At 34.2% G+C, this 8,906-nt stretch overlaps 1 long non-coding RNA gene across 3 annotated transcripts; it reads left to right on the top strand.

Moving 5' to 3' along the window:
• The first annotated feature begins 4,952 nt into the window (after positions 1–4,952).
• LOC110897159 lies at positions 4,953–8,477 on the top strand. Of its 3 annotated transcripts, none has more exons than XR_004873951.1 (8): positions 4,953–5,357; positions 6,081–6,188; positions 6,278–6,416; positions 6,634–6,872; positions 6,941–7,047; positions 7,222–7,301; positions 7,752–7,881; positions 8,231–8,477. It is a non-coding gene; the product is annotated as an uncharacterized LOC110897159 (long non-coding RNA). The 3 variants fall into 3 exon arrangements; XR_004873950.1 differs by having other exon boundaries at positions 4,953–5,992; XR_004873949.1 differs by having other exon boundaries at positions 4,954–6,188.
• The last annotated feature ends 429 nt before the right edge of the window (positions 8,478–8,906 follow it).

Below are 8,906 nucleotides of genomic sequence, written 5' to 3'. Positions count from 1 at the left end.
ATCTTGTAGGGTCCAAATCACATTCCTTCCCGGTTTTCGCATTCCTCGCGATTAAACCATATTTATTCTTCGAAACTAACCGGTCTAAGCTTAGGCTATGTTAAAAGACCCGTTAGGATTCTAATAGGTTATTATAAACCTTCGTTCCAGAATAGGAGCCCAGTAAAAGACACTTGCATTGTTGCTTTTGTGGTTTATACTTGCTCAGGTAAATACTTTTAACTTATTTTCCCTTATACGGGCTTGGGGGTACGGTATATAAAATACCGCTTGGTCGGGCAATTGACCCCAACTCATTAGTAGTTGGGTATTATCAATGTGACCCGTTTGAAAACTTGGTTTTGTTTGTTTTTACGCCTTTGGGAGCTTATTGACCATGTCCCGGATATCCTTGGCATCATTTTTGGCCACGACCTTGACACCCGGGTGTAGGCGTACACCCGGTACTATGTCCATTATTAAGGTATAAACGTTGGCTTCCCGCCGCGGACTTATACTAAGTGGTGTGTCAATTAACCTTAAACCCGACACGACTCGGGCGACTGAACGCACAACAAACATGTAAATCTTTTACAAGTTTAACTTTGATTAATTATTCCCAAGTTATAAAATGTTTTGTGCCTTGAGCATTTAAATCAATTTTTAAAACCTTTTCAAAATGAGTCAGTTAAATTGTATTTACCAGTGTAAACTGACGTATTTTCCCCAAAAAGATTAAGTGCAGGTGCTATACGTAATAGGCTGGTCTCTCCTTAGCATCATAGAGTCTCGCAAGCTTTGGGATGCAATTATCTGTTGAACAATTTTTCTCTTTTTATTCCGATCCGCCTGTGGATCTATTTCGACTACTTGTGATACTTTAATATTACATTTGATGGTTGAAATAAATCTATTTCTTTTGCTTCCGATGTGCATTATAATTTGTGTTGTTTGACTATGATGATATCAACTACGTCACGATACTCCCCCACCGGGCCCACCGGTGACACGTGGAAAATTCGGGGTGTGACACTTTATCAAAAGGCCAAAACCCATGCGCGCTGCGTCCATTTGGCCCACCCGATACAAAAGACAAAATCCACATGCAACGCGCCCATTTTGGTTCACTTTACATGTACCAAACTCTACGCGATGCACAGAAACCACAACTCTCATAAGTCCAGAATCCCTCCTAGACGATCAACTCAACTAGAAGGCACACTGGACTGGGGGGACTTGAAGAGGTATGGTCCCAATTCCCTGCCTACATGGCAGGGACCACACCACTTTTGTGCACACAAGGCATCCACGTCAACGAAACACTCCAGAAGCTTCTAGAAACTTCTGGATGATTCACAGTTGGCACCAAAGATGCTCTATCCGACATAAAGGACAACACGTGTCACCACTAGCAGAATGCCACATAGGCCTGCGACAATTCAGGGAGCAGAACTGACAATACCGGTACGAGGTATCCAGCGCAGGCGAATGCAAGAACACCACGTGTACCACTACATCTGCCATGACAGAGTAGACCAAGAGGATATTCTCCTTGGTCGGACAGCTGGCACGCGCTCACAGCTGGCACAACTGCTCCTTCCTTCTTCACCCTCCGGCTATAAATAGGACCCTTCATCATTCAGGTTTAGGATCTTTTTCTCCTTTCTCACTCTATACACACACTGTTTATTTCCTCTCAGAACAGTACTTATTCTCACGCCGGAGCCTGGTTAAGAGGGAAAACCCCCTTCCCCCCTCTTAACGAGACTAACGGTGTTTACTGTTTTGCAGATCTCAAGCCATCAATACGAGTAGAAGAAGAGGTTGAACCCATTAGACGAAACAACGCCACTGATTGTCCCTGTGTTAACCAGTGTTTCTACATTACTTTAGCCCTGTGTTTTTGTATCTGACAAATCCAATTGATTGTTTGATTCTCAGTCGTTAGGTAGTTTATCGTGTCGTTTTCTGTTGAATGTCAAATTCCAAAGATATGATGTGCTCTTATATGTTAGTAATCGGCGTTGGTAATACAAGGTAAAAAGCCCATGTATGTAAGGGGTAAGAAAAGGTCTATATAACCACACATGTAGTCTCAAACTACAGTCTTATGCAAAGTTAAAATAACTGCCAATTGAGATGAACTGATCTTCTAGTTCATGTGCTTGCTATTGTCAATTTGCATAGACCTGCATTTTGTTGACAGTTTAGGCTTGGGCTCGAGCTCGTTTAAGCTTGGCTCGTTCGAGCTTTTTTTCGAGTCGATTTCGTTTGCACCCCTAGTTACTGCACATGTTTTCAGTTTTAGAACATGTAGTTGAAATGGTTTGTGCATGAATATTGCATTCATTTACATCGCTTTTGAATGTTCATAGACAAATATGTGTGTGCTCTCTTCATAATATATAAAGTTAAAAGACAAAATATATAATATTTATTCTTTTAAGCCTTGATACCACCTAATACATACACACATATTAGCTAGCTACACAAAAGCATATTAACAATCAGTTGAAATGGTTAGTCGGTCAGTAGCTAATTGTTTGATAATTAGATTTTCATTTTTTATTGATTGGATATGAAGACTGAATCATGAGTGTTAAATGCTTATATTTTTTAACAGTTGATGTGCTTTTATGGTATTTGATGTTCAATTTGATTTTCAATTTGATTGAATCTTGCTTTTACTTTGTTTTGTATTATTTATGGACTACGACAAGAACACTGTGTTTTCAGATGTACAAGGCGGAGAAAGTGATGGTCAGTTCGTTCACGACATTGAATGGGGTTCACAAGGCAATCGAGTATATGGCTACTTTGCGTAACCAGATAGCTAGTCAACTAATTTGAAACGATTAAAATTAAAATTGTGCTCAAAATATTAATTTATATTTAAATTTTAGAATGTTTTCATGGATTATGAAGGATTTATGTGTAATTTGGATTTTATTTGATGTTAAGTATTTTGCTTTTATAATTATTTATTATTCTGTTCAGTCATTCGAGAGCATTAGCCAAACAAATAGATTTCATTCAGCAGAAAATAGTTCAGAGGGGTAAAGTAGTCATTGTGCATAGTCATTCAGAGGTCCAACTAAACAGCACTTTTTGGTTCAGCACTTACTAGTTCAGAGTCTCTTACCCATTCAGACCTCTTACTGATTCAGCACTTACCCATTCAGAGGTTGCCAAACAGCCCCTAAGTATTATATATAAGAGTTTAGTTTGCCATTCAAGTATTATACTTTTCCATTCAGGCCATACAAAATTTAAAACGACACCCAATATCATCGTCGTTAATAGCGGCTATAGCACGCTATGTAGCGAGGCGGCCAAGTGTCGCTATCAGGGTCATAGCGACCAATAGCGTGAATATCACATTTAGGTTTTTTTATGTAAATAGCAATTATATATAACTGGATTTATAGGTTTTTGTTAAATAGACATGTAATAACCCTAAAATCATACTTTCTTCTTACATAAAAAATGAATAAATAAATAACAAACAAAACAATATAAATTTGTGTCTTAATTGTATTTTTCATGTCAACCTAGATTTGTGCTATGTTGTTGTTTGAATGTCGGTGATCAGGGGCGGGGAGGGGGCGCCCGCCCCCCGATTTTTTCGCTCAGTAATGTTATATATGTAGTGTTCGTATAGAAATTTGTGGGTATATACGTTTTCGCCCCCCCGGTTCTATAGAAATTTTTGGGTATATACGTTTTCGCCCCCCCCGACCAAAAAATTCAAGCTTCGTCACTGTCGGTGATCGGTATGCGTTGGAATGTGGTGGCGGTTAATTGCTAACCTAGATTTGTTTTTACACAAGAGTAAAACAATCTAACATTATGCTAAATACAAAACAATTTGCTTTTAATTACAACTGTGACCATCAGTTCATTGGTTTAATTTGTGGATTTCAAAGGATAGGTAACGGGTTTGAGACCTGTCCCACACATTCATTTTTATTTAAAATCCTAAATCACTGGACTATATTAAATAGAATAGATTGATCAACTTAAAACAAATTTGTTTAAGTTATTTTTTTAAATAATATATATGTTTTAGAAGGTAATGATTGCTTCTGATTGGTCGGGTGGCCACTTACAATCCTAAATTGGAACACATAAGCTTTTTATGTGTTCTAGATTTTGACATGAGTTTACTTTAAACTATTAAATTGAAGGAAAAAATATATATTTACTCTTAATAAACTTTTTAATTGTGTATTACCCAATTTAAAATTAAAATTGCATATACGTCATTCCTTAACTAATAAAATTGCTAATTTATCCATTTTCATTTATTTCATTAAAAACATGTTATATAATGACTTTTTACCCTTATTATTAGTTGAACTTTAAAAAATTACATATTTACTCATGTTTACTAGTTTTTGTAGTTTTTTTTCACAATTCTTTTTGTGTGTTTTTTTACGTTTTGATTGTAGTTTTCTTTTGTTGTTTTTTTTTTTTTTTTTTACAATCTAAACATTGAAATAAACCGTTAAAGTACGTATATGCATATTTTTCCATAAAATATAAACAATTTTCGAATAAGTGGGAGCTTAATTAGAGGACTACAAACCAAAGAAAAGAGTGTAACTTGCTTTAAACGTATTTTAATGTATATATTTATAAAGCAGCTTAAAATCATTATAGTTAGTTTTTTTACTAAGTTATTTGTTTTGTGTTTTTTTAATCATTAAGCGTATTTTAATGTTATATTAATAAATCAACTAAAAATCACAAACAACCCCAGATAAATCTTAGTAAATTAAATAACTTAGTAAAAAGGAAAAAAAAACACTAAGTAGCAAAACGTAAACAAAATAAAAACAAAAAGAATTGTGACGTTTTGTACGCTTTTCGATTTCTTTTGACGTTTTGTTTTAATGAGCACAAACGTTTTGTTTAAATAATCTATACTATTTATACTATCTATTAAGGGAGCTTAGATGATAACATGGAATTGCCTACGTGTCACCTTCTCAGCTATGCCACATAGTCCCCGTTGATGTCATAATTCCGATTTATTTGTATCTAATCTAAATAATATAATATATAATATATAATTTCAAAATATGGCTCCACTTTCAAATTTCAAAAGATGGCTCCAGTTTCAAAACTTTAAAATCCAAACCATAATTTCAATACCCCCCCCCCCCTCTCTCTTAAAACATCTCATCTAAAGATCTTCACTCTCTTCCATCGTTCTCTCTCTAAAACCAACTTTATCTCTCTAAAACTAACATTTCATCCTCACAATCGCCTTCCTAATCGTCCTCTCAGATCTGTTCTCAGATATGTAATTCCACAATTTTATTCAATCAGTTTTGGTTTGAATCTGTTCAAACCAGTCTCTGTATTCACATCAGGTAACATAATCTCCTTGCATCTTTTCGAATTTCTGACTTATTTATCAGTCTAAAACCCTAATTTTCACCAGAAAATGCCTCATCACTGTGCTGTAAGTGTTATTTATCAATCATTGTTGCTTTTGTAGATAAGTAAATGAATTTCTTCATTCGAATTTGATTAGATCTGTTATTATCATATAATTATAGATACGATTGTTTTCTTGAATTATTGATAGATGTGTCAGTTTAAAACCTAATCTTACTGGAAAACGACTCATCATTGTGTTGTTTGTGTAATCTATCGATTGTTGATGTTTCTGAGGTTGGTAGTTGAATTTTATTCAATCAGTTTTGGTTTGAATCTGTTCTATTTTCTTGTAGTGTTTGATCCAGTGATTTATGAATTACACTTCGACTATGTCCAAAAGAAAAGTGTTAGTTTGCTTTCGATAGTTTGGCACCTATCTCTGTTAAAATTTTAGGTTAGATAATAATACATGGAGTTTGTTAATTGCTATTAATATTGCATCAGATATGGGATGGCTTTACCTAAATTTTAGGTTAGGTAATAATACATGGAGTTTGTTAATAATACATGAGATGGCTTTTCTATATACCACCTGTGGAGGAGGTAACCCATAGCTTAGTCGAAGGTTTGTTTGCTTTTTGGTCTATTTAATTACTACAGTAGAATGTCATAGGGTTGGATAATAGATTTTAGATAATGTATGTCTTTGGCAGCCCTACAAAAGCTTGAGTCGAGCTTGAATGAGCTACTCGATAGGTCATCATGATTTTCGTATGGAGCTACTGTTCGAGTCAAAAGGAGGCCCGGTAATCCTATCTCAGGTACGATATCGAGCAAAGAAATTACTGACTAGAAGAGGTTTTACATTGTATTAACTTCTAATTTCTATATGTTATATTTGAATATGTAGGTTGCTGATTGCAGTAGCAAAGAAATTACTAATCAGAAGAGGTTTGACATGTCATTGGAAGAGTTTATTGATCACTGGCTTAAGCTTTCCTTAGTAGAACATGGCAATCTATATCTGAAGGACTGGCACTTTTGTAAAGGTGCATCTTAGTTGGTTAAATTATGAGAGTTTAAACTGTTAACTGACGTATTATTTGTTATAGAGACTTATCTTATTTAAATAGTTTATTTATCATTTGCACATCATACTAGCACTTGATTTTAATAGTTTATTTATCATTTGTAGATTTGTATTAGAGATTATTCATGCCAGATTTGTCGGTTAAAGATTTCAATAAATATTTTTGAAAAATGCAGGAATGCATTGTAGGAAGTGGAGTTACAGTTGACGTGTTGGATGGCAATGCTCTTCATCCATTTGCACATGGGATGGGATGGGCCTCATTTCATATGAACTTTATCTGGCACACTTTGACTTTTAAGGTCATATTTGTTACTTTCCAAGTTTAACATTTCATATCAGTACTGTTAAATGTAAGTGTTTCTGTGTTGTGGTTGATGATTTGATGAATACCGACGGCCCCGGAAATGTTAAGGTAATCCTATCTCCTTCACCGATAACATTCATCTTTCGAATATTGATTCTCTTTCGTTTTGGAAACAGATGATTCCCGATGAAGCAGATGATTCCTGTCTCGCTTATAACCTAATTGCTCCAAGTGAAGCAGATGATTCTTGTTCAAGAACTTTTAGAGATATGAAGAAAAGAAAGTAAGCATCCTTCAACATTATTAAACGAACAAACAGTCTGAACCTTTCTTTAACATTTAAGCTTCTTACTAATTTACTATATAATTTCATTTTGACATCCAATAAAGACTCAGGAAGAAATAAAAATTTTATTATTACAAGTCTACAATGACCATAAGCTACAATGTTTTCTAGGGATGTACATTGCAAATTATTGAAGGAGAAATTTACAAAGGCTATGAGGAGAGATGATATAAAAGCCGTAGTTTTGACTGGTAAGTTCTTGATTAGCTTTTAGTTTAGATGGATTTTGTTTTTTAGTGGTTTGTTTGGTTGAAACCACTGTTGGGTTAAAACGGTGGTTTGAAACCATTGTTGGGATAAAACAATGTTTTGTGGAGAAAAGAAAAAAAAACTGTTAAGTTAAAACGGTGGTTTGAGCACATGTTTTTTTTTATTTTGATTTATGTGGAAATTTGTATTAAACAGTGGTTTGAAACGACGGTTTGAAACCACTATTGGGTTAAAATAGTGTTTTTTGGAGAAAACAGTGGTTCAAACCACTGTAGGTTTAAAACGATGGTTTGAAACCACTGTTGGGTAAAAACAGTATTTTGTGAAGATTGAAAGTGATTATCTGGTTTTAGTTGAAATGATGTTTTGCAACTTGATGATTAAAGTACTTCATTTGTTTGTAGTATGTTAATTATTGTAATTGTTTGTAGGGTGTTGAAATCATCAGGAGAAGCAGTGGTTTCCCAAGAAGCAGTGAAATTGACCGGTTTCTCAGGAGAAGCAGTGGTTTCTCAAGTTGCCTAAAGAAAAAATGGTTGTCTCTTGAAGCAACTTGATTTGGTATGGTTAGATTCATGGTTTCAGGTTTGGAAAATATGATTTAATTGTTTTGTTCAAGGTTTACGACTTGGAACAGTCCGTTGTGTTAACTGAAGGGCAGTTTAAGCATGTATATAATATCCGCTGCAAATTTTTTAATCTGAACCAAATTTTGTAACCGTTACAAAGTCAGAAGATGTTTCTTGGGATCTTCTAAAACCTGAAATATTTGCAGCGATTATTGAGTTTTACTCATTGGGCTTGGTTTGGTTTTAGGTTTTTTGGTTAAAAATAGAATAATGAACACCCCAAAGATTAACATCAAATTGAGACTGTATATGGATTTTAAATTTATGATTATCACTTTCAGGTCAATGATCTTGCGGATGCAGCAAGTGTTTACGGAACTTTGAGTAAAGTAATCGACTGCGATGTGAAAACCGACACAGTGCAAGCAGCCAAAAGCCTGAATTGCAAGCTTCGCAGTGTTAGGCAAGGTCTAGATCTCATCAGAGAGTTGTTTTAAAACTTTTTGTCAACAGAGTATTCTTTTTTATCTTTTATATCTTTTAATCATGTGATCCAACTGCTAAATTATCAATTATCATATATTCACATTTTACATGTTAATCATTCTCGTATTCTTCCAGTGATACTCATTGAAAGAAGCAGCTTCGTCTGCTTATAATATGGTATTGTAAAATTTGGTATTAGTTTAAAATTACTGTTTTCGTTGTTTAATAAAATGTGGTATGCATTGTAACTAAACGCAAACAATTTAAATGATATATTATAGTCTGTTATAAAATATTTGATTTCGATCGTTATTAAACCTACCCGTGTGTTCACACGGGTCTTACTACTAACAATGTGTCAAAAAAAATTAAGGTCATATATAAGAAGTTATTAGACAACATAAAATTAGGTTATGCTTTCATTTTAGACAACGTATTATCAATTACTTACCTTATTTCTACATTAAACATGTACACTAAAACAAACTGTCTTTAACATTCTTTTATAAAAATATGTAACTAAATGCAAAT

Source organism: Helianthus annuus, chromosome 12 (assembly GCF_002127325.2).
Source record: "Helianthus annuus cultivar XRQ/B chromosome 12, HanXRQr2.0-SUNRISE, whole genome shotgun sequence".
NCBI classification, from domain to species: Eukaryota; Viridiplantae; Streptophyta; class Magnoliopsida; order Asterales; family Asteraceae; genus Helianthus; species Helianthus annuus.
Note: the sequence above shows the minus strand (reverse complement) of the source record. Positions and strands in the feature narration are given on the sequence as shown.